The sequence below is a fragment of the Chiloscyllium punctatum genome, chromosome 3, assembly GCF_047496795.1.
Source record: "Chiloscyllium punctatum isolate Juve2018m chromosome 3, sChiPun1.3, whole genome shotgun sequence".
Classification (NCBI taxonomy): domain Eukaryota; kingdom Metazoa; phylum Chordata; class Chondrichthyes; order Orectolobiformes; family Hemiscylliidae; genus Chiloscyllium; species Chiloscyllium punctatum.
Window position 1 is genome coordinate 19,280,522 of NC_092741.1, and position 26,218 is coordinate 19,306,739.

Here is a 26,218-nt window from a genome sequence, read left to right on the forward strand (position 1 = left end):
GACCAGGGAAGGTACAGTGACCAGGGAAGGTACAGTGACCAGGGGAAGGTAGAGTGACCAGGGAAGGTACAGTGACCAGGGGAAGGTACAGTGACCAGGGGAAGGTGCATTGACCAGGGGAAGGTACAGTGACCAGGGGAAGGTGTATTGACCAGGGGAAGGTACAGTGACCAGGGAAGGTACAGTGATCAGGGGAAGGTACAGTGACCAGGGGAAGGTGTATTGACCAGGGGAAGGTACAGTGACTAGGGGAAGGTACAGTGACCAGGGGAAGGTACAGTGACCAGGAGAAGGTACAGTGACCAGGGGAAGGTGTATTGACCAGGGGAAGGTACAGTGACCAGGGGAAGGTGTATTGACCAGGGGAAGGTACAGTGACCAGGGGAAGGTGTATTGACCAGGGGAAGGTACGGTGACCAGGGAAAGGTACAGTGACCAGGGGACGGTGTATTGACCAGGGGAAGGTACAGTGACCAGGGGAAGGTGTATTGACCAGGGGAAGGTACAGTGACAAGGGGAAGGTGTATTGACCAGGGGAAGGTACAGTGACCAGGGGAAGGTACAGTGACAAGGGGAAGGTACAGTCACCAGGGGAAGGTACAGTGACCAGGGGAAGGTACAGTGACCAGGAAAGGTACAGTGACCAGGGGAAGGTGTATTGACCAGGGGAAGGTACAGTGACCAGGGGAAGGTACAGTCACCAGGGGAAGGTACAGTGACCAGGGGAAGGTGTATTGACCAGGGGAAGGTACAGTGACCAGGGGAAGGTACAGTGACCAGGGGAAGGTGTATTGACCAGGGGAAGGTACAGTGACCAGGGGAAGGTGTATTGACCAGGGGAAGGTACAGTGACCAGGGGAAGGTGTATTGACCAGGGGAAGGTGTATTGACCAGGGGAAGTTACAGTGACAAGGGGAAGGTACAGTGACCAGGGGAAGGTGTATTGACCAGGGGAAGGTGTATTGACCAGGGGAAGGTACAGTGACCAGGGGAAGGTGTATTGACCAGGGGAAGGTACAGTGACCAGGGGAAGGCACAGTGACCAGGGGAAGGCACAGTGACCAGGGGAAGGTACAGTCACCAGGGGAAGGTACAGTCACCAGGGGAAGGTACAGTGACCAGGAAAGGTACAGTGACCAGGGGAAGGTACAGTCACCAGGGGAAGGTACAGTGACCAGGGGAAGGCACAGTGACCAGGGGAAGGCACAGTGACCAGGGGAAGGTACAGTCACCAGGGGAAGGTACAGTCACCAGGGGAAGGTACAGTGACCAGGAAAGGTACAGTGACCAGGGGAAGGTACAGTCACCAGGGGAAGGTACAGTGACCAGGGGAAGGTACAGTGACCAGGGGAAGGTACAGTCACCAGGGGAAGGTACAGTGACCAGGGGAAGGTACAGTGACCAGGGAAGGTGTATTGACCAGGGGAAGGTACAGTCACCAGGGGAAGGTACAGTGACCAGGGGAAGGTACAGTCACCAGGGGAAGGTACAGTGACCAGGGGAAGGTACAGTCACCAGGGGAAGGTACAGTGACCAGGGGAAGGTACAGTCACCAGGGGAAGGTACAGTGACCAGGGGAAGGTACAGTCACCAGGGGAAGGTACAGTGACCAAGGGAAGGTACAGTCACCAGGGGAAGGTACAGTGACCAGGGGAAGGTACAGTGACCAGGAAAGGTACAGTGACCAGGGGAAGGTACAGTCACCAGGGGAAGGTACAGTGACCAGGGAAGGTGTATTGACCAGGGGAAGGTACAGTGACCAGGGGAAGGTACAGTGACCAGGGGAAGGTACAGTGACCAGGGGAAGGTGTATTGACCAGGGGAAGGTACAGTCACCAGGGGAAGGTACAGTGACCAGGGGAAGGTACAGTGACCAGGGGAAGGTACAGTCACCAGGGGAAGGTACAGTGACCAGGGGAAGGTACAGTGACCAGGGGAAGGTGTATTGACCAGGGGAAGGTGTATTGACAAGGGGAAGGTACAGTGACCAGGGGAAGGTACAGTGGCCAGGGGAAGGTGTACTGACAAGGGGAAGGTACAGTGACCAGGGGAAGGTACAGTGACCAGGGGAAGCTACAGTGACCAGGGGAAGGTGTATTGACCAGGGGAAGGTACAGTGACCAGGGGAAGGTGTATTGACCAGGGGAAGGTACAGTCACCAGGGGAAGGTACAGTGACCAGGGGAAGGTACAGTGACCAGGGGAAGGTACTGTGACCAGGGGAAGGTACAGTCACCAGGGGAAGGTACAGTCACCAGGGGAAGGTACAGTGACCAAGGCAAGGTACAGTGACCAGGGGAAGGTACAGTGACCAGGGGAAGGTACAGTGACAAGGGGAAGGTACAGTGACCAGGGGAAGGTACAGTGACCAGGAAAGGTACAGTGACCAGGGGAAGGTGTATTGACCAGGGGAAGGTACAGTGACCAGGGGAAGGTACAGTCACCAGGGGAAGGTACAGTGACCAGGGGAAGGTGTATTGACCAGGGGAAGGTACAGTGACCAGGGGAAGGTACAGTGACCAGGGGAAGGTGTATTGACCAGGGGAAGGTACAGTGACCAGGGGAAGGTACAGTGACCAGGGGAAGGTACAGTGACCAGGGGAAGGCACATTGACCAGGGGAAGGTACAGTCACCAGGGGAAGGTACAGTCACCAGGGGAAGGTACAGTGACCAGGAAAGGTACAGTGACAAGGGGAAGGTACAGTGACCAGGGGAAGGTACAGTCACCAGGGGAAGGTACAGTGACCAGGGGAAGGTACAGTGACCAGGGGAAGGTACAGTCACCAGGGAAAGGTACAGTGACCAGGGGAAGGTACAGTGACCAGGGGAAGGTACAGTCACCAGGGGAAGGTACAGTGACCAGGGGAAGGTACAGTGACCAGGGAAGGTGTATTGACCAGGGGAAGGTGTATTGACCAGGGGAAGGTACAGTGACCAGGGGAAGGTGTATTGACCAGGGGAAGGTGTATTGACCAGGGGAAGTTACAGTGACCAGGGGAAGGTACAGTCACCAGGGGAAGGTACAGTGACCAGGGGAAGGTACAGTCACCAGGGGAAGGTACAGTGACCAGGGGAAGGTACAGTGACCAGGGAAGGTGTATTGACCAGGGGAAGGTACAGTCACCAGGGGAAGGTACAGTGACCAGGGGAAGGTACAGTCACCAGGGGAAGGTACAGTGACCAGGGGAAGGTACAGTGACCAGGGGAAGGTGTATTGACCAGGGGAAGGTACAGTCACCAGGGGAAGGTACAGTGACCAAGGGAAGGTACAGTCACCAGGGGAAGGTACAGTGACCAGGGGAAGGTACAGTGACCAGGAAAGGTACAGTGACCAGGGGAAGGTACAGTCACCAGGGGAAGGTACAGTGACCAGGGAAGGTGTATTGACCAGGGGAAGGTACAGTGAGCAGGGGAAGGTACAGTGACCAGGGGAAGGTGTATTGACCAGGGGAAGGTACAGTGACCAGGGGAAGGTACAGTGACCAGGGGAAGGTACAGTGATCAGGGGAAGGTGTATTGACCAGGGGAAGGTACAGTGACCAGGGGAAGGTACAGTCACCAGGGGAAGGTACAGTGACAAGGGGAAGGTACAGTGACCAGGGGAAGGTACAGTCACCAGGGGAAGGTGTATTGACCAGGGGAAGGTGTATTGACCAGGGGAAGGTACAGTGACCAGGGGAAGGTACAGTCACCAGGGGAAGGTACAGTGACCAGGGGAAGGTGTATTGACCAGAGGAAGGTACAGTGACCAGGGGAAGATACAGTGACCAGGGGAAGGTGTATTGACCAGGGGAAGGTACAGTGACCAAGGGAAGGTACAGTGACCAGGGGAAGGTACAGTGACCAGGGGAAGGTACAGTGACCAGTGGAAGGTACAGTCACCAGGGGAAGGTGTATTGACCAGGGGAAGGAGTATTGACCAGGGGAAGGTACAGTGACCAGGGAAGGTACAGTGACCAGGGGAAGGTCTATTGACCAGGGGAAGGTACAGTGACCAGGGGGAGGTGTATTGACCAGGGAAAGGTACAGTGACCAGGAAAGGTGTATTGACCTGGGGAAGGTACAGTCATCAGGGGAAGGTGTATTGACAAGGGGAAGGTAAAGTGACCAGGGGAAGGTACAGTCACCAGGAGAAGGTGTATTGACCAGGGGAAGGTACAGTGACCAGGGGAAGGTACAGTCACTAGGAGAAGGTGTATTGACCAGGGGAAGGTACAGTGACCAGGGGAAGGTACAGTGACCAGGGAAGGTGTATTGACCAGGGGAAGGTACAGTGACCAGGGGAAGGTACAGTCACCAGGAGAAGGTATATTGACCAGGGGAAGGTACAGTGACCAGGGAAGGTACAGTGACCAGCGGAAGGTACAGTGACCAGGGGAAGGTACAGTGACCAGGGGAAGGTGTATTGACCAGGGGAAGGTACAGTGACCAGGGGAAGGTACAGTGACCAGGGGAAGGTGTATTGACCAGGTGAAGGTACAGTGACCACGGGAAGGTACAGTGACCAGGGGAAGGTACAATGACCAGGGGAAGGTGCATTGACCAGGGGAAGGTACAGTGACCAGGGGAAGGTGTATTGACCAAGGGAAGGTACAGTCACCAGGGGAGGGTACAGTGACCAGGGGAAGGTACAGTCACCAGGGGAAGGTACAGTGACCAGGGGAAGGTGTATTGACCAGGGGAAGGTACAGTGACCAGGGGAAGGTACAGTGACCATGGGAAGGTACAGTCACCAGGGAAGGTACAGTGACCAGGGGAAGGTACAGTGACCAGGGGAGGGTACAGTGACCAGGGGAAGGTACAGTGACCAGGGGAAGGTACAGTGACCAGGGGAAGGTACAGTGACCAGGGAAGGTACAGTGACCAGGGGAAGGTACAGTGACCAGGGGAAGGTGTATTGACCAGGGGAAGGTACAGTGACCAGGGGAAGGTACAGTGACCAGGGGAAGGTACAGTCACCAGGGAAGGTACAGTGACCGGGGAAGGTACAGTGACCAGGGGAAGGTACAGTCACCAGGGGAAGGTACAGTCACCAGGGAAGGTACAGTGACCAGGGGAGGGTACAGTGACCAGGGGAGGGTACAGTGACCAGGGGAAGGTACAGTGACCAGGAAAAGTACAGTGACCAGGGGAAGGTACAGTCACCAGGGGAAGGTGTATTGACCAGGGGAAGGTGTATTGACCAGGGAAGGTGTATTGACAAGGGGAAGGTGTATTGACCAGGGAAGGTGTATTGACAAGGGGAAGGTGTATTGACAAGGGGAAGGTACAGTGACCAGGGCAAGGTACAGTGACCAGGGGAGGGTACAGTGACCAGGGGAGGGTACAGTGACCAGGGGAAGGTACAGTGACCAGGGGAAGGTACAGTGACCAGGGGAAGGTGTATTGACCAGGGGAAGGTACAGTGACCAGGGGAAGGTACAGTGACCAGGGGAAGGTACAGTCACCAGGGGAAGGTACAGTGACCAGGGGAAGGTACAGTGACCAGGGAAGGTGCATTGACCAGGGGAAGGTACAGTGACCAGGGGAAGGTACAGTGACCAGGGGAAGGTACAGTCACCAGGGGAAGGTGTATTGACCAGGGAAGGTGTATTGACAAGGGGAAGGTGTATTGACAAGGGGAAGGTACAGTGACCAGGGCAAGGTACAGTGACCAGGGGAGGGTACAGTGACCAGGGGAGGGTACAGTGACCAGGGGAAGGTACAGTGACCAGGGGAAGGTACAGTGACCAGGGGAAGGTGTATTGACCAGGGGAAGGTACAGTGACCAGGGGAAGGTACAGTGACCAGGGGAAGGTACAGTCACCAGGGGAAGGTACAGTGACCAGGGGAAGGTACAGTGACCAGGGAAGGTGCATTGACCAGGGGAAGGTACAGTGACCAGGGGAAGGTACAGTGACCAGGGGAAGGTACAGTCACCAGGGGAAGGTACAGTGACCAGGGGAAGGTACAGTGACCAGGGGAAGGTGTATTGACCAGGGGAAGGTACAGTCACCAGGGGAAGGTACAGTGACCAGGGGAAGGTACAGTGACCAGGGGAAGGTACAGTCACCAGGGGAAGGTGTATTGACCAGGGGAAGGTACAGTGACCAGGGGAAGGTACAGTCACCAGGGGAAGGTACAGTGACAAGGGGAAGGTACAGTGACCAGGGGAAGGTACAGTCACCAGGGGAAGGTGTATTGACCAGGGGAAGGTGTATTGACCAGGGGAAGGTACAGTGACCAGGGGAAGGTACAGTCACCAGGGGAAGGTACAGTGACCAGGGGAAGGTGTATTGACCAGAGGAAGGTACAGTGACCAGGGGAAGATACAGTGACCAGGGGAAGGTGTATTGACCAGGGGAAGGTACAGTGACCAAGGGAAGGTACAGTGACCAGGGGAAGGTACAGTCACCAGGGGAAGGTACAGTGACCAGGGGAAGGTACAGTGACCAGGGGAAGGTGTATTGACCAGGGGAAGGTGTATTGACAAGGGGAAGGTACAGTGACCAGGGGAAGGTACAGTGACCAGGGGAAGGTGTACTGACAAGGGGAAGGTACAGTGACCAGGGGAAGGTACAGTGACCAGGGGAAGCTACAGTGACCAGGGGAAGGTGTATTGACCAGGGGAAGGTACAGTGACCAGGGGAAGGTGTATTGACCAGGGGAAGGTACAGTCACCAGGGGAAGGTACTGTGACCAGGGGAAGGTACAGTCACCAGGGGAAGGTACAGTCACCAGGGAAGGTACAGTGACCAAGGCAAGGTACAGTGACCAGGGGAAGGTACAGTGACCAGGGGAAGGTACAGTGACCAGGGAAGGTGTATTGACCAGGGGAAGGTACAGTGACCAGGGGAAGGTACAGTGACCAGGGGAAGGTGTATTGACCAGGGGAAGGTGTATTGACCAGGGGAAGGTACAGTGATCAGGGGAAGGTACAGTGACCAGGGGAAGGTACAGTGACCAGGGAAAGGTACAGTGACCAGGGGAAGGTGTATTGACCAGGGGAAGGTGTATTGACCAGGGGAAGGTGTATTGACCAGGGGAAGGTACAGTGATCAGGGGAAGGTACAGTGACCAGGGGAAGGTACAGTCACCAGGGGAAGGTACAGTGACCAGGGGAAGGTACAGTCACCAGGGGAAGGTACAGTCACCAGGGGAAGGTACAGTCACCAGGGGAAAGTACAGTGACCAGGGGAAGGTACAGTGACCAGGGGAAGGTACAGTGACCAGGGGAAGGTACGGTGACCAGGGGAAGGTACAGTGATCAGGGAAGGTGTATTGACCAGGGGAAGGTACAGCGACCAGGGGAAGGTACAGTGACCAGGGAAGGTACAGTCACCAGGGGAAGGTACAGTGACCAGGGGAAGGTACAGTGACCAGGGGAAGGTACAGTGACCAGGGAAGGTACAGTCACCAGGGGAAGGTACAGTGACCAGGGGAAGGTACAGTGATTAGGGGAAGGTATAGTCACCAGGGGAAGTTCAGTGACCAGGGGAAGGTACAGTGACCAGGGAAGGTACAGTGACCAGGGAAGGTACAGTCACCAGGGGAAGGTACAGTGACCAGGGGAAGGCACAGTGATCAGGGGAAGGTATAGTCACCAGGGGAAGTTCAGTGACCAGGGGAAGGTACAGTGACCAGGGAAGGTACAGTGGCCAGGGGAAATTACAGTGACCAGGGGAAGGTACAGTGACCAGGGGAAGGTGCATTGACCAGGGGAAGGTACAGTGACCAGGGGAAGGTGTATTGACCAGGGGAAGGTACAGTGACCAGGGAAGGTACAGTGACCAGGGGAAGGTACAGTCACCAGGGGAAAGTGTATTGACCAAGGAAGGTACAGTGACTAGGGGAAGGTACAGTGACCAGGGGAAGGTACAGTGACCAGGAGAAGGTACAGTGACCAGGGGAAGGTGTATTGACCAGGGGAAGGTACAGTGACCAGAGGAAGGTGTATTGACCAGGGGAAGGTACAGTGACCAGGGGAAGGTACAGTGACCAGGGAAGGTACAGTGACCAGGGGAAGGTACAGTGACCAGGGGAAGGTACAGTCACCAGGGGAAGGTGTATTGACCAGGGGAAGGTACAGTGACCAGGAAAGGTACAGTGACCAGGGGAAGGTGTATTGACCAGGGGAAGGTACAGTGACCAGGGGAAGGTACAGTGACCAGGGGAAGGTACAGTGACCAGGGGAAGGTGTATTGACCAGGGGAAGGTACAGTGACCAGGGGAAGGTACAGTGACCAGGGGAAGGTACAGTGACCAGGGGAAGGTCTATTGAACAGGGGAAGGTACAGGGACCAGGGGAAGGTACAGTGACCAGGGGAAGGTGTATTGACCAGGGGAAGGCACAGTGACCAGGGGAAGGTGTATTGACCAGGGGAAGGTACAGTGACCAGGGGAAGGTGTATTGACCAGGGGAAGGTACAGTGACCAGGGGAAGGTACAGTCACCAGGGGAAGGTACAGTCACCAGGGGAAGGTACAGTGACCAGGGGAAGGTGTATTGACCAGGGGAAGGTGTATTGACCAGGGGAAGGTACAGTGACCAGGGGAAGGTACAGTGACCAGGGGAAGGTGTATTGACCAGGGGAAGGTGTATTGACCAGGGGAAGGTACAGTGACCAGGGGAAGGTACAGTGACCAGGGGAAGGTGTATTGACCAGGGGAAGGGGTATTGACCAGGGGAAGGTACAGTGACCAGGGGAAGGTACAGTGACCAGGGGAAGGTGTATTGACCAGGGGAAGGTACAGTGACCAGGGGAAGGTACAGTGACCAGGGGAAGGTACAGTCACCAGGGGAAGGTACAGTGACCAGGGGAAGGCACAGTGACCAGGGGAAGGCACAGTGACCAGGGGAATGTACAGTGACCAGGGGAAGGTACAGTCACCAGGGGAAGGTACAGTGACCAGGGGAAGGTACAGTGACCAGGGGAAGGTGTATTGACCAGGGGAAGGTACAGTCACCAGGGGAAGGTGTATTGACCAGGGGAAGGTGTATTGACCAGGGGAAGGTACAGTGACCAGGGGAAGGTGTATTGACCAGGGGAAGGTGTATTGACCAGGGGAAGGTACAGTGACCAGGGGAAGGTACAGTGACCAGGGGAAGGTACAGTGACCAGGGGAAGGTGTATTGACCAGGGGAAGGTACAGTGACCAGGGGAAGGTACAGTGACCAGGGGAAGGTACAGTGACCAGGGAAGGTACAGTCACCAGGGGAAGGTGTATTGACCAGGGGAAGGTTCAGTGACCAGGGGAAGGTACAGTGACCAGGGGAAGGTAGAGTCACCAGGGGAAGGTACAGTGACCAGGGGAAGGTACAGTCACCAGGGGAAGGTACAGTCACCAGGGGAAGGTACAGTGACCAGGAAAGGTACAGTGACCAGGGGAAGGTACAGTGACCAGGGGAAGGTACAGTCACCAGGGGAAGGTACAGTGACCAGGGGAAGGTACAGTGACCAGGGGAAGGTACAGTCACCAGGGGAAGGTACAGTGACCAGGGGAAGGTACAGTGACCAGGGGAAGGTGTATTGACCATGGGAAGGTACAGTCACCAGGGGAAGGTACAGTGACCAGGGGAAGGTACAGTCACCAGGGGAAGGTACAGTGACCAGGGGAAGGTACAGTGACCAGGGGAAGGTGTATTGACCAGGGGAAGGTACAGTCACCAGGGGAAGGTACAGTGACCAGGGGAAAGTACAGTCACCAGGGGAAGGTACAGTCACCAGGGGAAGGTACAGTGACCAGGAAAGGTACAGTGACCAGGGGAAGGTACAGTGACCAGGGGAAGGTACAGTGACCAGGGAAGGTGTATTGACCAGGGGAAGGTACAGTGACCAGGGGAAGGTACAGTCACCAGGGGAAGGTACAGTGACCAGGGGAAGGTACAGTGATCAGGGGAAGGTGTATTGACCAGGGGAAGGTACAGTGACCAGGGGAAGGTACAGTCACCAGGGGAAGGTACAGTGACAAGGGGAAGGTACAGTGACCAGGGGAAGGTACAGTCACCAGGGGAAGGTGTATTGACCAGGGGAAGGTGTATTGACCAGGGGAAGGTACAGTGACCAGGAAAGGTACAGTGACCAGGGGAAGGTACAGTGACCAGGGGAAGGTGTATTGACCAGGGGAAGGTGTATTGACAAGGGGAAGGTACAGTGACCAGGGGAAGGTACAGTGACCAGGGGAAGGTACAGTGACCAGGGGAAGGTGTATTGACAAGGGGAAGGTACAGTGACCAGGGGAAGGTACAGTGACCAGGGGAAGCTACAGTGACCAGGGGAAGGTGTATTGACCAGGGGAAGGTACAGTGACCAGGGGAAGGTGTATTGACCAGGGGAAGGTACAGTGACCAGGGGAAGGTACAGTGACCAGGGGAAGGTACAGTCACCAGGGGAAGGTACAGTGACCAGGGGAAGGTACAGTGACCAGGGGAAGGTACAGCCACCAGGGGAAGGTACAGTCACCAGGGGAAGGTACAGTCACCAGGGGAAGGTACAGTGACCAGGAAAGGTACAGTGACCAGGGGAAGGTACAGTGACCAGGGGAAGGTACAGTCACCAGGGGAAGGTACAGTGACCAGGGGAAGGTACAGTGACCAGGGAAGGTGTATTGACCAGGGGAAGGTACAGTGACCAGGGGAAGGTACAGTGACAAGGGGAAGGTACAGTGACCAGGGGAAGGTGTATTGACCAGGGGAAGGTACAGTCACCAGGGGAAGGTACAGTGACCAGGGGAAGGTACAGTGACAAGGGGAAGGTACAGTGACCAGGGGAAGGTGTATTGACCAGGGGAAGGTACAGTCACCAGGGGAAGGTACAGTGACCAGGGGAAGGTACAGTGATCAGGGGAACGTACAGTGACCAGGGGAAGGTGCAGTCACCAGGGGAAGGTACAGTGACAAGGGGAAGGTACAGTGACCAGGGGAAGGTGTATTGACCAGGGGAAGGTACAGTCACCAGGGGAATGTGTATTGACCAGGGGAAGGTGTATTGACCAGCGGAAGGTACAGTGACCAGGAAAGGTACAGTGACCAGGGGAAGGTACAGTGACCAGGGGAAGGTGTATTGACCAGGGGAAGGTGTATTGACCAGGGGAAGGTACAGTGACCAGGGGAAGGTACAGTGACCAGGGGAAGGTATATTGACCAGGGGAAGGTACAGTGACCAGGGGAAGGTACAGTGACCAGGGGAAGGTACAGTGACCAGGGGAAGGTGTATTGACCAGGGGAAGGTGTATTGACAAGAGGAAAGTACAGTGACCAGGGGAAGGTACAGTGACCAGGGGAAGGTGTATTGACAAGGGGAAGGTACAGTGACCAGGGGAAGGTACAGTGACCAGGGGAAGGTGTATTGACCAGGGGAAGGTACAGTGACCAGGGGAAGGTACAGCCACCAGGGGAAGGTACAGTCACCAGGGGAAGGTACAGTCACCAGGGGAAGGTACAGTGACCAGGAAAGGTACAGTGACCAGGGGAAGGTACAGTGACCAGGGGAAGGTACAGTGACCAGGGGAAGGTACAGTCACCAGGGGAAGGTACAGTGACCAGGGGAAGGTACAGTGACCAGGGAAGGTGTATTGACCAGGGGAAGGTACAATGACCAGGGGAAGGTACAGTGACAAGGGGAAGGTACAGTGACCAGGGGAAGGTGTATTGACCAGGGGAAGGTACAGTCACCAGGGGAAGGTACAGTGATCAGGGGAAGGTACAGTGACCAGGGGAAGGTACAGTGACCAGGGGAAGGTACAGTGACCAGGGAAGGTACAGTGACCAGGGGAAGGTGCATTGACCAGGGGAAGGTACAGTGACCAGGGAAGGTGTATTGACCAGGGGAAGGTACAGTGACCAGGGGAAGGTACAGTGACAAGGGGAAGGTACAGTGACCAGGGGAAGGTGTATTGACCAGGGGAAGGTACAGTCACCAGGGGAAGGTACAGTGATCAGGGGAAGGTACAGTGACCAGGGGAAGGTACAGTGACCAGGGGAAGGTACAGTGACCAGGGGAAGGTGTATTGACCAGGGGAAGGTACAGTGACCAGGGGAAGGTACAGTCACCAGGGGAAGGTACAGTGACAAGGGGAAGGTACAGTGACCAGGGGAAGGTACAGTGACCAGGGAAGGTTAATTGACCAGGGGAAGGTACAGTGACCAGGGGAAGGTACAGTGACCAGGGGAAGGTACAGTGACCAGGGAAGGTGTATTGACCAGGGGAAGGTACAGTCACCAGGGGAAGGTACAGTCACCAGGGGAAGGTACAGTGACCAGGGAAGGTGTATTGACCAGGGGAAGGTACAGTGACCAGGGGAAGGTACAGTCACCAGGGGAAAGTACAGTGACCAGGGGTAGGTACAGTCACCAGGGGAAGGTACAGTGACCAGGGGAAGGTACAGTGACCAGGGGAAGGTACAGTCACCAGGGGAAGGTACGGTGACCAGGGGAAGGTACAGTGACCAGGGAAGGTGTATTGACCAGTGGAAGGTACAGTGACCAGGGGAAGGTACAGTGACCAGGGAAGGTACAGTCACCAGGGGAAGGTACAGTGACCAGGGGAAGGTACAGTGACCAGGGGAAGGTACAGTGACCAGGGAAAGGTGTATTGACCAGGGAAAGGTACAGTGACCAGGGGAAGGTACAGTGACCAGGGGAAGGTACAGTCACCAGGGAAGGTACAGTGACCAGGGGAAGGTACAGTGACCAGGGGAAGGTACAGTCACCAGGGGAAGGTACAGTCACCAGGGGAAGGTACGGTGACCAGGGGAAGGTACAGTGACCAGGGGAAGGTACAGTGACCAGGGGAAGGTACAGTGACCAGGGGAAGGTACAGTCACCAGGGGAAGGTACGGTGACCAGGGGAAGGTACAGTGACCAGGGAAGGTGTATTGACCAGTGGAAGGTACAGTGACCAGGGGAAGGTACAGTGACCAGGGAAGGTACAGTCACCAGGGGAAGGTACAGTGACCAGGGGAAGGTACAGTGACAAGGGGAAGGTACAGTGACCAGGGGAAGGTACAGTGACCAGGGAAAGGTGTATTGACCAGGGGAAGGTACAGTGACCAGGGGAAGGTACAGTGACCAGGGGAAGGTACAGTCACCAGGGAAGGTACAGTGACCAGGGGAAGGTACAGTCACCAGGGAAGGTACAGTGACCAGGGGAAGGTACAGTGACCAGGGAAGGAATACCAACCAATGATAGTGTAGTGACCAGCGAGGTTAGCTTTGTAGCCTTCAGCAGTCGATAACTGTTGGCCGATTCTCAATTAGGATGTGAAGAAATGACAGCTCCATTTTAAAGGTGGGTCTGAGCTGATTAGGACTTGAAGAAAATCTTACTTCCAGCGACTGATTGAAAATGGGCAAATGTACCACCTACGTTTTGGAAATACAGTGGGGGGGGGTGGGGAGGTTAGAGGTCACATTGTTGAAGACACATTCCTCATGGGCCTAAGAAAGATGTTTGTGAGATCAGAAGCAAGAGGGGATCCCATGGAAACACTACCACTTTGGGTAGACTCATTCAAATTCAACTCAACGGTGTGAGTTGCTGAGCTCTACGTTCATTGAAGACCGATTCACACAATGGTGATTGGTCTAGAGTGTTATGATATAGTGCTATGTAGCTGTCTCTGAGTGCTATCCTGGTGAATAGCCTAACAATGTCAAATGAACACATGAGCACAGCATTGCTATCAATTCACAAGTCACAAAGCAGCCTTCCTGAGTCAGTACACACTGAGCTTTCTGTCATTCCCTGTGTTACAAGTTGCCTCTTATTGGAAACCCCATAAGTAAGAACTCATCGTGTAAGCATGGTACTGAGAAAACCACAGCAGAGTTAGGGATTCCGGATCAGTTCGGCTCTCCCCATACGTTACACAAGCCAACGAACTTGGCCCAGAAAGTGACTGCACCCAAACTGAACAGTTTGAGCAATGGGTGAAGCTCACTGTTTCATACTCATACTTTACAGGATCAACACAAGTTGTGTTCACTACCATCAGGATGCTGTATTCAAGATAAAAAGATGATATCATCAACAGCTACAGGTGAGGTGCCAGGAGACTGGAGGTTGGCTAATGTGGTGCCACTGTTTAAGAAGGGCGGTAAAGGCAAGCCAGGGAACTATAGACCAGTGAGCCTGATGTGGGTGTGGGCAAGGTGTTGGAGGGAATCCTGAGGGACAGGATTTACACATATTTGGAAAGGCAAGGACTGATTCGGGATAGTCAACATGGCTTTGTGCTTGGGAAATCATGTCTCACAAACTTGATTGAGTTTTTTGAAGAAGTAACAATGAGGATTAATGAGGACAGAGCAGTAGATGTGATCTATATGGACTTCAGTAAGGCGTTCAACAAGGTTCCCCATGGGAGACTGATTAGCAAGGTTAGATCTCATGGAATACAGGGTTAACTAACCATTTAAATACAGAACTGGCGCAAAGGTAGAAGACAGAGGGTGGTGGTGGAGAGTTATTTTTCAGACTGGAGGCCTGTGACCAGTGGAGTGTCACAAGGATCGGTGCTGGGTCCTCTATTTTTCATCATTTACATAAATGATTTGGATGTGAACCTAAGAGGTACAGTTAGTAAGTTTGCAGATGACACCAAAATTGGAGGTGTGGTGGACAGCGAAGAGGGTTACCTCAGATTACAACAGGATCTTGATCAGATGGGCCAGTGGGCTGAGAAGTGGCAGATGGAGTTTAATTTAGATAAATGCGAGGTGCTGCATTTTGGGAAAGCAATTCAGAGCGGGACGTATACTTAATGGTAAGGTCCTAGGGAGTGTTGCTGAACGAAGAGACCCAGGGATGCAGGTACACTGTTCCTTGAAATTGGAGTCGCAGGTGAACAGGGTGGTGAACAAGGCATTTCGTACACCTACCTTCATTAGTCAATGCATTGTGTACAGGGGTTGGGAAGTCATGCTGTGGATGTTGTGAAACTTGAGAGGGTGCAGAAAAGATTTACAAGGATGTAGGAGGATTTGAGCTAGAAGGACAGGTTGAATAGGCTGAGGCTGTTTTCTCTGGAACGCTGGAGGCTGAGGGGTGACCTTATAGAGGTTTACAAAATTATGAGGGGCATGGATAGGGTAAATAGACAAAGTCTTTTCTCTGGGATCGGGGAGTCCAGAATTAGAGGGCATAGGTTTAGGGAGAGAGGGGAAAGATTTAAAGAGGGGTAAAGTTTGTATGCAGAGGTTGGTGTGTGTATTGAAAGAGCTGCCAGAGGAAGTGGTGGAGTAGACAGGCAGGAGGCTGGAAAAACACAGCAAGCCAGGCAACATCAGGAGGTGGAGAAATCAACATTTCAGGTGTAACCCTTCTCCAGGACACAGGAAGTGGTCATTTCCAGGAAGGCTGGGACAATTACAACATTGAAAAGGCAACTGGAAAGGTATCTGAATAGGAAGGGTTTACAGGGATATGGGCCAACGGCTGGCAAATGGGACTAGGTCAGATTAGGATGTCTGGTCAGCACGGATGACTTGGACTGAAGAGTCTGTTTCTGTGCTGTATGACTGGAAGACTCTACGTTCCACCCATCACACAAATGAGTAATGGGACATTTGGTCTTCAGCGTCAATGTAATGCCAGATATGTAGGTTATATATCCCAAAGACTGGCAGATTGTCTCAAACTGCATATCCCTTTGGTTGTTCATAATAACTGTGCCCCAACTGGCCTGTGATTATAAATCTTGAAACATAGTGTCTAAAAGAAATCTGATTCCATATTTGGATGCCAATTCCTCAATAATTCTGAGAGTGTTAAGGATTATGCTAACAACCAATGTCGGTCAGGTATGCAGTACGATGCACTCAGGTGTCCCAAGTGATACTTATTAATCCACAGGGTCCTGCAGTTTGCAGAAAGAAAGAAGATGGACACACTTTGCATCTGTTTCAACTCAACAAAATAGCTGACAACCACTCTCGACCCAACTCACAGGATGGCTCCAGCTTTTTCAGACTTCGTCTTTATAAATTGTCTACTCCTCAATTGAGAAATGGTCAACAATTTGAAAGTGGGACTAGAATAGTTTAGTTGGTTGTTCTTTGGCTGGTGCAGACTTGCTGGGCCGCAGGGTAGCTCTGTAGACCTCTATTGATGGTCTGCCGCTGATTTAGGGAGAGAGCTGGTGAAATGCCACCAAGGTGTCTCTGCGATCTGGAGCAAGGAAGCAGTTAGCTGGGTCAGTGTTGTACAAGATCAGGATTCTGGCCATCTGTGACAGGTGACCCAGGTGACGATTGGTGGTAAGGTGCCTGGCAACTAGGCTGGACCCTAGCGGTCAGCGGTGAGAGTGCGTGCCCAGTGTGGAAGGGACCAACTCACATAGGGGGAGAGAACAAGCCCAGTGTGGAGGGGACCAACTCACACGGGGGGAGAGAGACCAAGCCCAGTGTGGAGGGGACCAACTCACACGGGGGGAGAGACCAAGCCCAGTGTGGAGTGGACCAACTCACACGGGGGGAGAGACCAAGCCCAGTGTGGAGTGGACCAACTCACACAGGGGGAGAGAACAAGCCCAGTGTGGAGTGGACCAACTCACACGGGGGGAGAGACCAAGCCCAGTGTGGAGTGGATCAACTCACATGGGGGGAGAGACCAAGCCCAGTGTGGAGGGGACCAACTCACACAAGGGGAGAGACCAAGCCCAGTATGGAGGGGACCAACTCACACAGGGGGAGAGACCAAGCCCAGTGTGGAGGGGACCAACTCACACAGGGGTGGTGGGGAAGACCAAGCCCAGTGTGGAGGGGACCAACTCACACAGGGGGAGAGACCAAGCCCAGTGTGGAGAGGACCAACTCACACAGGGGGAGAGAATAAGCCCAGTGTGGAGGGGACCAACTCACACTGGGGGGGGGAGAAACCAAGCCCAGTGTGGAGAGGACCAACTCACATGGGGGTGGTGGGGAAGATCGAGCCCAGTGTGGAGTGGAACAACTCACACAGGGGGAGAGACCAAGCCCAGTGTGGAGTGGACCAACTCACACAGGGGGAGAGACCAAGCCCAGTGTGGAGGGGACCAACTCACACAAGGGGAGAAACCGAGCCCAGTGTGGAGTGGACCAACTCACACGGGGGAGAGACCGAGCCCAATGTGGTGGACACCAACTCACAAGGGGGGGGAGAGAGATCGAGCTTTATTTCTCCAACTTTCTACTGAGAAGAACAATAATGCTTACCATTTAACTTATTTCTATCTTTTTCCACTTTGTACCCAAGATTTTGTGCTGAGGTGTATTTGCACGTAAGGTGGCGCAGGAACGGTGACATTGTACATTTTTCACTGTACTCCTGTACCTGAGTATACGTGACAATAAACTTAATTCTAATTCTAATTCTAATCCTTCTTTTTGATAGTAGGATTTGTGATTCTGCCCCTCCTGGTGTCCAGCAGGGTTGGCATTCACAGACAACCCACAGTCTGGGAGGACGGGTGATGGTAATGTCCCTACCTTTGCACCAGGAGGCCTGGGGTCAAGTCCTACCCACTCCAGAGGTGTGCCATAATGTTCCTGAACATTGTCCAAAGGGGAAAGAGGGAATCCTGTTGAGCTTTACGGTGAGACTGATGATTTACCATTTTGGAACCTTGAAAGGGATAAGGATGGGACAGTCCTGTTCAATGTAAGCAATGCAGGGAGAGAGGGTGATCGGGCTAGAAGGTGAAGGAAGATCACTCGGTGAACCCCCAAGCATCTCCTGCGTGTAAACCCACCAGTGAACAACTATAAAATTCTGCCTGAGAACCCAGAAGGTATTATCATTGAGTCATAAGGATCGACCAGGCCGAAAAAGGCCCTTTGGCCCATCACATCCATGCTATCTAACTGTTCTACTCCCATTATCCAGCACTTGCCCTATAGCCTTATATCCCTTGGCATCATAAGTGAACCTTTTCAGTATTATGTGCAAGTGTAACTTCTTCGATGTTATGAGGGTTTCTGCCTCTCCAAGGTTCCAGACTCTCACCCCTCTCTCTGTGTGAAAACATTTTCCCTTCGATTCCTTCTAGACCTTAAACCTACGCCCTGAATCGTTAATCCCTCTGTCAAGGGGAGAGGTTTCTCACTATCTATGCCATTCATCATTGTACGCATCTAAACAAACAAAATTAAGAACAAGCCAGCAGTGATCTTTCACAGCTGACTGACTGTATAAGTTGAGGCATCTCTGGAACTCAGGTTCAGCGAAAGAAAAACAAGCCAGCGGTAAACTTTCACAGCTAACCTTGCAGAAACCTCAATGCGGGATTGACTCATACCTGGGAACATCAGCACCACACAGCCTGGAGCAGCAACATGTTTGTTTTCAAGACTTATAAAACTTATCAATCTGGTTTTTTTTTGTAAATCTATTGTAGTGAGTAGGGTAAGTTTGTTTTTAAATGTTTTGCTGAAATCTGTCTCTTAATTAAATTTTTTAAAGTACAAAACATAGGTGTTCTGTATTCCTGGAGCAGTGTTTTTCGAGATGTAAGACGGTGCTATTTTCTGGGTCTGTAGACTGTTAAGGAGCAAAGATGGTCTTTAGTAGAGTCATGTGCTCTTCCTGTTGGATGTTGGAGATGATGGAGGGTTTCCAAGTTACTGATGATTATGTCTGCAGGAAGTGTGTTTGGTTGCGAATCCTATCAGATAGCATGGATCGGTTGGAGGGGCAGTTAGAGGCAATAAGGAATTTTCAGGAGCTAGTGGGTGTGATGGATGGCAGTTATAGGAAGGGAGAAAAATCACAGATACAGTCAGTTAGACGGGTTACTGCTGGGAGAGGGAGGCAGGTAGTGCAGGAGCCTCCCATGGCTATCCCCATCTCAAACAGGTATGATGTTTTGGAAAATGGGAGGGAGAGGGCCCAGCAGAAGGTCATTGTACACATTGGAACCAACGACAGAGGAAGGGAAAAGGATGAGATTCTGAAAGAAGAATATAGAAAGATAAGCAGGAATTTAAAAAGGAGGTCCTCAAGGGTAGTAATATCTGGATTACTCCCGGTGCTACGAGCTAGTGAGGGCAGGAATAGGAGGATAGAGCAGATGAATGCATGGCTGAGGAGCTGGTGTATGGGAGAAGGATTTACATTTTTGGATCATTGGAATCTCTTTTGGGGGAGAAGTGACCTGTACAAGAAGGACGGATTGCACCTAAATTGGAAGGGGGCTAATATACTGGCAGGGAGATTTCCTGGAGTTGCTCGGGAGAATTTAAACTAGTAACATGGTGGGGGGGGGGGGACGCAGGGAGATAGTGAGGAAAGAGATTGATACAGTTGTGAACAGATGTGAGTCAAACAGTCAGGGCAGGCAGGGACAAGGTAGGACTGATAAATTAAACTGCAATTACTTCAATGCAAGGGGCCTAACAGGGATGGCAGATGAACTCAGAACATGGTTAGGAACATGGGACTGGGATATCATAGCAATTACAGAAACATGGCTCAGGGATGGGCAGGACTGGCAGCTTAATGTTCCAGGGTATAGATGCTACAGGAAGGATAGAAAAGAGGGGGAGGGCAAGAGAGGAGGCAGAGTGGTGTTTTTGATCAGGGATAACATTACAGCTGTACTTAGGAAGGATATTCCTGGGAATACATCCAGTTAAGTTATTTGGGTGAAACTGAAAAATAAGAAAAGGATGATCACCTGACTGGGATATTATAGATCTCCCAATAGTCAGAAACAAATTTGTAAGGAGTTCTCAGTTATCTGTGAGAATAATATGATGGAAATGGTAGGGGATTTTAACTTTCCAAACACAGACTGGGACTGGGACTGTTAAGGGTTTAGATGGAGAGGAATTTGTTAAGTGTGTACAAGACAATTTTCTGAGTCAGTATGTAAATGTACCTACTAGAGACGGTGCAAAACCTCCAGGGCCTGGAATACAGAGGAAGGAGGTGAAGCCATACCATGTCTCTGAGTGTTTTACTTTGACTGAGGAGGTGGGGGGTGGGGGGGGGAGAGGGGGGAGGGTGGGGGGAACGGGACGACATGTTGATCATAACTGTTCTGTTGCTAATGAAATTGCATGCTGCTTTCACTATTGGCATGCATGTAAGTAGCTCTGTGTTATTGCTTCACCTAGTGAACATCTAATTTCAGTGAATGCCAAATACTGCTCCTGGCATACCCTCCTGCAGCCTTCATTGAACCAGGGTTGATCCCCTAGCTTAATGGTAATAAGAGTGTCGGCACTGTGAGGTTATAGATAAATACAGTGGTGCTGCAGGTAGTCCATATGCCTCATGGATGCTCCGTTTTGAGCTTCTAGATGTATTTAGAATCTATACTATCCAGAATGATAGTATCAAATCACAGGAGAAAGGTTATTCTCAAAGTGAAGATAGGACTTTGTCTCCAGAAGGACTGTGTGATAGTCACTCCTACCTAACTAACCTGGACAGATGTATCTGCAAATCTTTGTTGCACTTTGCCCAATTTAGTCATTTCAAAATGGTTTAAATCAAATCAAAATTCATAGTTTTGAATGCCTCTTACCACAGTACATGGAAACAGAGGAAATAGGTGAAGGAGTGGGCCATTCGGCCCTTCGTGCCCGAATCCCCATTCAATATGATCATGGCTGATCGTACAATCTCAATATCCCATTCCCGCTTTCCCTTCATACCTGTTGACTCCTTTAGCTGCAAGGGCCATGCTCACCTCCCTCTTGAATATATTTAATTAACTTGATTGAGTAACAAATAGGATTGATGAGGACAGAGTGGTAGATGTAATCTATTTGGACTTCAGTAAGGCGTTTGACAAGGTTCCCCATGGGAGACTGATTAGCAAGGTTAGATCTCATGGAATACAGGGTGAACCAGCCATTTGGACACAGAACTGGCTCAAAGGTAGAAGACAGAGGGTGGTGGTGGAAGGTTGTTTTTCAGACTGGAGGCCTGTGACCAGTGGAGTGCCACAAGGATCGGTGCTGGGTCCTCTACTTTTAGTCATTTACATAAATGATTTGGATGTGAGCATAAGAGGTACAGTTAGTAAGTTTGCAGATGACACCAAAATTGGAGGTGTAGTGGACAGCGAAGAAGGTTACCTCAGATTACAACAGGATCTGGACCAGATGGGCCAATGGGCTGAGAAGTGGCAGATGGAGTTTAATTCAGATAAATGTGAGGTCTGCATTTTGGGAAAGCAAATCTTAGAAGGACTTATACACTTAATGGTAAGGTCCTAGGGAGTGTTGCTGAACAAAGAGACGTTGGTGTGCAAGTTCATAGCTCCTTGAAAGTGGAGTTGCAGGTAGATAGGATAGTGAAGAAGGTGTTTGGTATGCTTTCCTTTATTCGTCAGAATTGGGAGGTCATGTTGCGGCTGTACAGGACATTGGTTAGGCCACTATTGGAATATTGTGAGCAGTTCTGGTCTCCTTCCTATCGGAAAGATGTTGTGAAACTTGAAAGGGTTCAGAACATATTTACAAGGATGTTGCCAGGGTTGGAGGATCTGAGCTATAGGGACAGGCTGAATAGGGTGGGGCTGTTTTCCCTGGAGTGTCGGAGGCTGAGGGGGTGACCTTATAGAGGTTTATAAAATCATATGGGGCACGGATAGAGTAAATAGACAAAGTCTTTTCCTTGGGGTCAGGGAGTCCAGAACTAAAGGGCATAGGTTTAGGGTGACAGGGGAAAGATATAAAAGAGATCTAAGGGACAACTTTTTCACACAGAGGGTGGTACATGTATGGAATGAGCTGCCAGAGGAAGTGGTGGAGGCTGGTACAATGACAGCATTTAAAAGGCATTTGGATGGGTATATGAATAGGAAGGGTTTGGAGGGATATGGGCCGGGTGCTGGCAGGTGGGACTAGATTGGGTTGGGATATCTGGTCGGCATGGACAGGTTGGACCGAAGGGTCTGTTTCCATGCTGTACATAGAACATAGAACATAGAACATAGAACAATACAGCACAGAACAGGCCCTTCGGCCCACAATGTTGTGCCGAACTTCTATCCTAGATTAAGCACCCATCCATGTACCTATCCAAATGCCGCTTAAAGGTCGCCAATGAATCTGACTCTACCACTCCCTCGGGCAGCGCATTCCATGCCCCCACCACTCTCTGGGTAAAGAACCCACCCCTGACATCTCCCCTATACCTTCCACCCTTCACCTTAAATTTATGTCCCCTTGTAACACTCTGTTGTACCCGGGGAAAAAGTTTCTGACTGTCTACTCTATCTATTCCTCTGATCATCTTATAAACCTCGATCAAGTCACCCCTCATCCTTCGCCGTTCCAACGAGAAAAGGCCGAGAACTTTCAACCTATCCTCGTACGACCTACTCTCCATTCCAGGCAACATCCTGGTAAATCTTCTCTGCACCCTCTCCAAAGCTTCCACATCTTTCCTAAAGTGAGGCGACCAGAACTGCACACAGTACTCCAAATGTGGCCTAACCAAAGTCCTGTACAGCTGCAACATCACCTCACGACTCTTGAATTCAATCCCTCTGCTAATGAACGATAATACTCCATAGGCCTTCTTACAAACTCTATCCACCTGAGTGGCAACCTTCAAAGATCTATGTACATAGACCCCAAGATCCCTCTGTTCCTCCACCTGACCAAGAACCCTACCATTAACCCTGTATTCCGCATTCTTATTTGTTCTTCCAAAATGGACAACCTCACACTTGGCAGGGTTGAACTCCATCTGCCACTCCTCAGCCCAGCTCTGCATCATATCTAAGTCCCTCTGCAGCCGACAACAGCCCTCCTCACTGTCCACAACTCCACCTATCTTTGTATCATCTGCAAATTTACTGACCCACCCTTCGACTCCCTCCTCTAAGTCATTAATAAAAATTACAAACAGCAGAGGACCCAGAACTGATCCCTGCGGAACTCCACTTGTAACTGGGCTCCAGGCTGAATATTTACCATCTACCACCACTCTCTGACTTCGACCGGTTAGCCAGTTTTCTATCCAATTGGCCAAATTTCCCTCTATCCCATGCCTCCTGACTTTCCGCATAAGCCTACCATGGGGAACCTTATCAAATGCCTTACTAAAATCCATGTACACTACATCCACTGCTCTACCCTCATCCACATGCTTGGTCACCTCCTCGAAGAATTCAATAAGACTTGTAAGGCAAGACCTACCCTTCACAAATCTGTGCTGGCTGTCCCTAATCAAGCAGTGTCTTTCCAGATACTCGTAAATCCTATCCCTCAGTACCCTTTCCATTACTTTGCCTACCACCGAAGTAAGACTAACTGGCCTGTAATTCCCGGGGTTATCCCTATTCCCTTTTTTGAACAGGGGCACAACATTCGCTACTCTCCAGTCCCCTGGTACCACCCCAGTTGCCTGTGAAGACGAGAAGATCATTGCCAACGGTACTGCAATTTCCTCTCTTGCTTCCCACATAATCCTAGGATATATCCCGTCAGGCCCGGGGACTTGTCTATCCTCAAGTTGTTCAAAATGTCCAACACATCTTCCTTCCTAACAGGTATCTCTTCTAGCTTATCAGTCTGTTTCACACTCTCCTCTTCAACAATACGGTCCCTCTCGTTCGTAAATACTGAAGAGAAGTACTTGTTCAAGACCTCTCCTATCTCTTCCGACTCAATACACAGTCTCCCACCACTGTCCTTGATCGGACCTACCCTCGTTCTCGTCATTCTCAGACATCTCAGACATCTCAGACATCTTTATGACTCTATGAGTCTAAATAAATACTGATAGATTAGACTATTTACAGTGTGGAAACAGGCCTTTCGGCCCAACAAGTCCATACCGACCCTCCGAAGAGCAACCCACCCAGACCCATTCCCCTACATTTACCCCTTCACCTAACACTACGGGCAATTTAGCATGGCCAATTCACCTGACCTGCACATTTTTGGACTGTGGGAGGAAACCGGAGCACCCGGAGGAAACCCTCGCAGACACGGGGAGAATGTGCAAACTCCACACAGACAGTTGCCTGAGGCGGGAATTGAACCCAGGTCTCTGGCGCTGTGAGGCAGCAGTGCTAACCACTGTGTCGCACACATTTAGTTTGAGTGCCCATACTACGGAAGAGGAGGTGTTGGATACATTAAGGACCTGGTCAGGTGTACCCTGGAACTCTGTGGGAAACTAGGGAAGTGATTGCTGGGCCCCTTGCTGAGATATTTGTATCATTAATACCTTCAGGTGAGGTGCCGGAAGACTGGAGGTTGGCAAACGTGGTGCTACTATTTAAGAAGGGTGGTAAGGACAAGCCAGGGAATTATAGACCAGTGAGCCTGATGTCAGTGATGGACAAGGTGTTGGAGGGAATCCTGAAGGACAGGATTTACACATATTTGGAAAGGCAAGGACTGATTAGGGATAGTCAACCTGGCTTTGTGCTCTTCCATCATTAAGGATGGTGTGGAGGGATGGGTCACTCAAAATGATGGATTAATGATAGATTTAACAAGAATGGACAATAACTGAGGCATGCTGGGAAACTAAGGCCAGCCTTGACCAAAGTGGCTGTGGTAATAAACATGCTGCAGAATCAAGACAGGGTGTAGCTACCAACGAACAGTTTGCAATCGACCCAGAAGCAGCAGACCCTACAATACACACCCAAATTTGGGTTTGAATGGAGTCAATGGAATGGCATCCTCAGGGCGATTGGAAACACCGAGGTGTGTACCAGACACCGGGGCACCTTACACCCTTATTTGGAGGAGGCTACGTGTGCCCAGCACCTTCAGGAATGGATGCCTAAGGACCACCGTACTATCAACATGCCCCAGCCTGGTTGGGTCTGATTGATCAGGGTGATCAAGCTTGGTCAATCTATTGGTGAACAGTGAAGACTCTCCCAAAAGGGCACGAAGACTTTCAGGCAAAAGAATCATCGCCAAACCACGCTCAGGGCAGTAACTCAAGAGCAAGAAGACACCCCTGGGACCACCGGGAGAAGACGACCAGACGATCATTGCCACGTAGAGCACAGCCAAGCTCTAGTGTGGTGGGATATGATCATCCAGAGTTAAGCTCAAGCATAAGATAGCACTTGTAGTGAAAATTGTTCATTTTATTGTGACAGTATTAATTCTGTCAAATAAATGAATATTACTGTTTATTATTATTAAGAGTTGACTCCCAGGTTAAAACACACTGTGTGGCAGGCACAGCAATGAGGATATTTGTGGAGCCAAAGTGCTCACATAAGCTCACACTTCCCTACACTACTCCATTTGCCAGACCTTTGTTCACTTTTTTAACCAACCTGTAACGTTTTGTAGCCTCCACTGGTCTTCTTCACCATTTACTTTCCTGCCTAGCTTCGTGTCATCAGCAAATACATATCCTCTGTCCTCTATCTAAGTCATCGATATGGGTTGTGAATAATCGAGGACCCAGCATTGATCCTTGTGGTAGAACCATTCATTCCATCTTGTTAATCTGAAGATGACCCACTCATTACCAATTTCTGTCTCCTGGTAGCCAGCCTACCTTCTAGCTGTTTAAAAATGTGTTGCTGGAAAAGCGCAGCAGGTCAGGCAACATCAAAGGAGAAGGAGAATCGACATTTCGGGCATAAACTCTTCTTCTTGCCCGAAACGTCGATTCTCCTGCTCCTTTGATGCTGCCTGACCTGCTGCGCTTTTCCAGCAACACATTTTTAAGCTCTGATCCCCAGCATCTGCAGTCCTCACTTTCTCCTACCTTCAAGCGGTGTTAATATGCAATCCATAACCTTCAGCTGTTACTTTCTGCATGTAGAACTGACTTTTGTAAAATTAAGAATACCTCACCCAGATTCCCTGTTACCCACAGCACATTACAAACCTTAAAGAACTTCAATAATTGTGTTAAATATAACTCCCCTTTCATGAACCCGGGTTGCTTCTCTCCAACTACCTCAAACTCATCTAAGTGTCTTGTTATTTTTAACATTTAGCTAACATTTTACTGTTAACTTGCTTTATTTTACCTGTTCCAGATGTGAATCTCACTGACTCCTAGCTTCCTGCTTTCTACCTCTCTACCTGGACAGTAAAGATGTTGTGATGCATCAGAAAAGCCAAGAAAAAACTAAGTGCAAGGGGAAATTGTTCAGATTTGTCTACATGGGCCTGTAAACTGGCAAATGCAAGGAACAAATGGGATACAACACTGAGGGAGAGGCTGAACAGGCTGGGGCTGTTTTCCCTGGAGCGTCGGAGGCTGAGGGGGTGACCTTATAGAGGTTTATAAAACCATGAGGGGCATGGA

General features: G+C 51.2%; 1 protein-coding gene across 1 annotated transcript in view; it reads right to left on the reverse strand.

Moving 5' to 3' along the window:
- LOC140456622 (calpain-14-like) overlaps positions 1-26,218 on the reverse strand; it is a 182,915-nt gene that overhangs the window by 155,390 nt on the left and 1,307 nt on the right. The gene's annotated exons all lie outside the window — the stretch shown is intronic.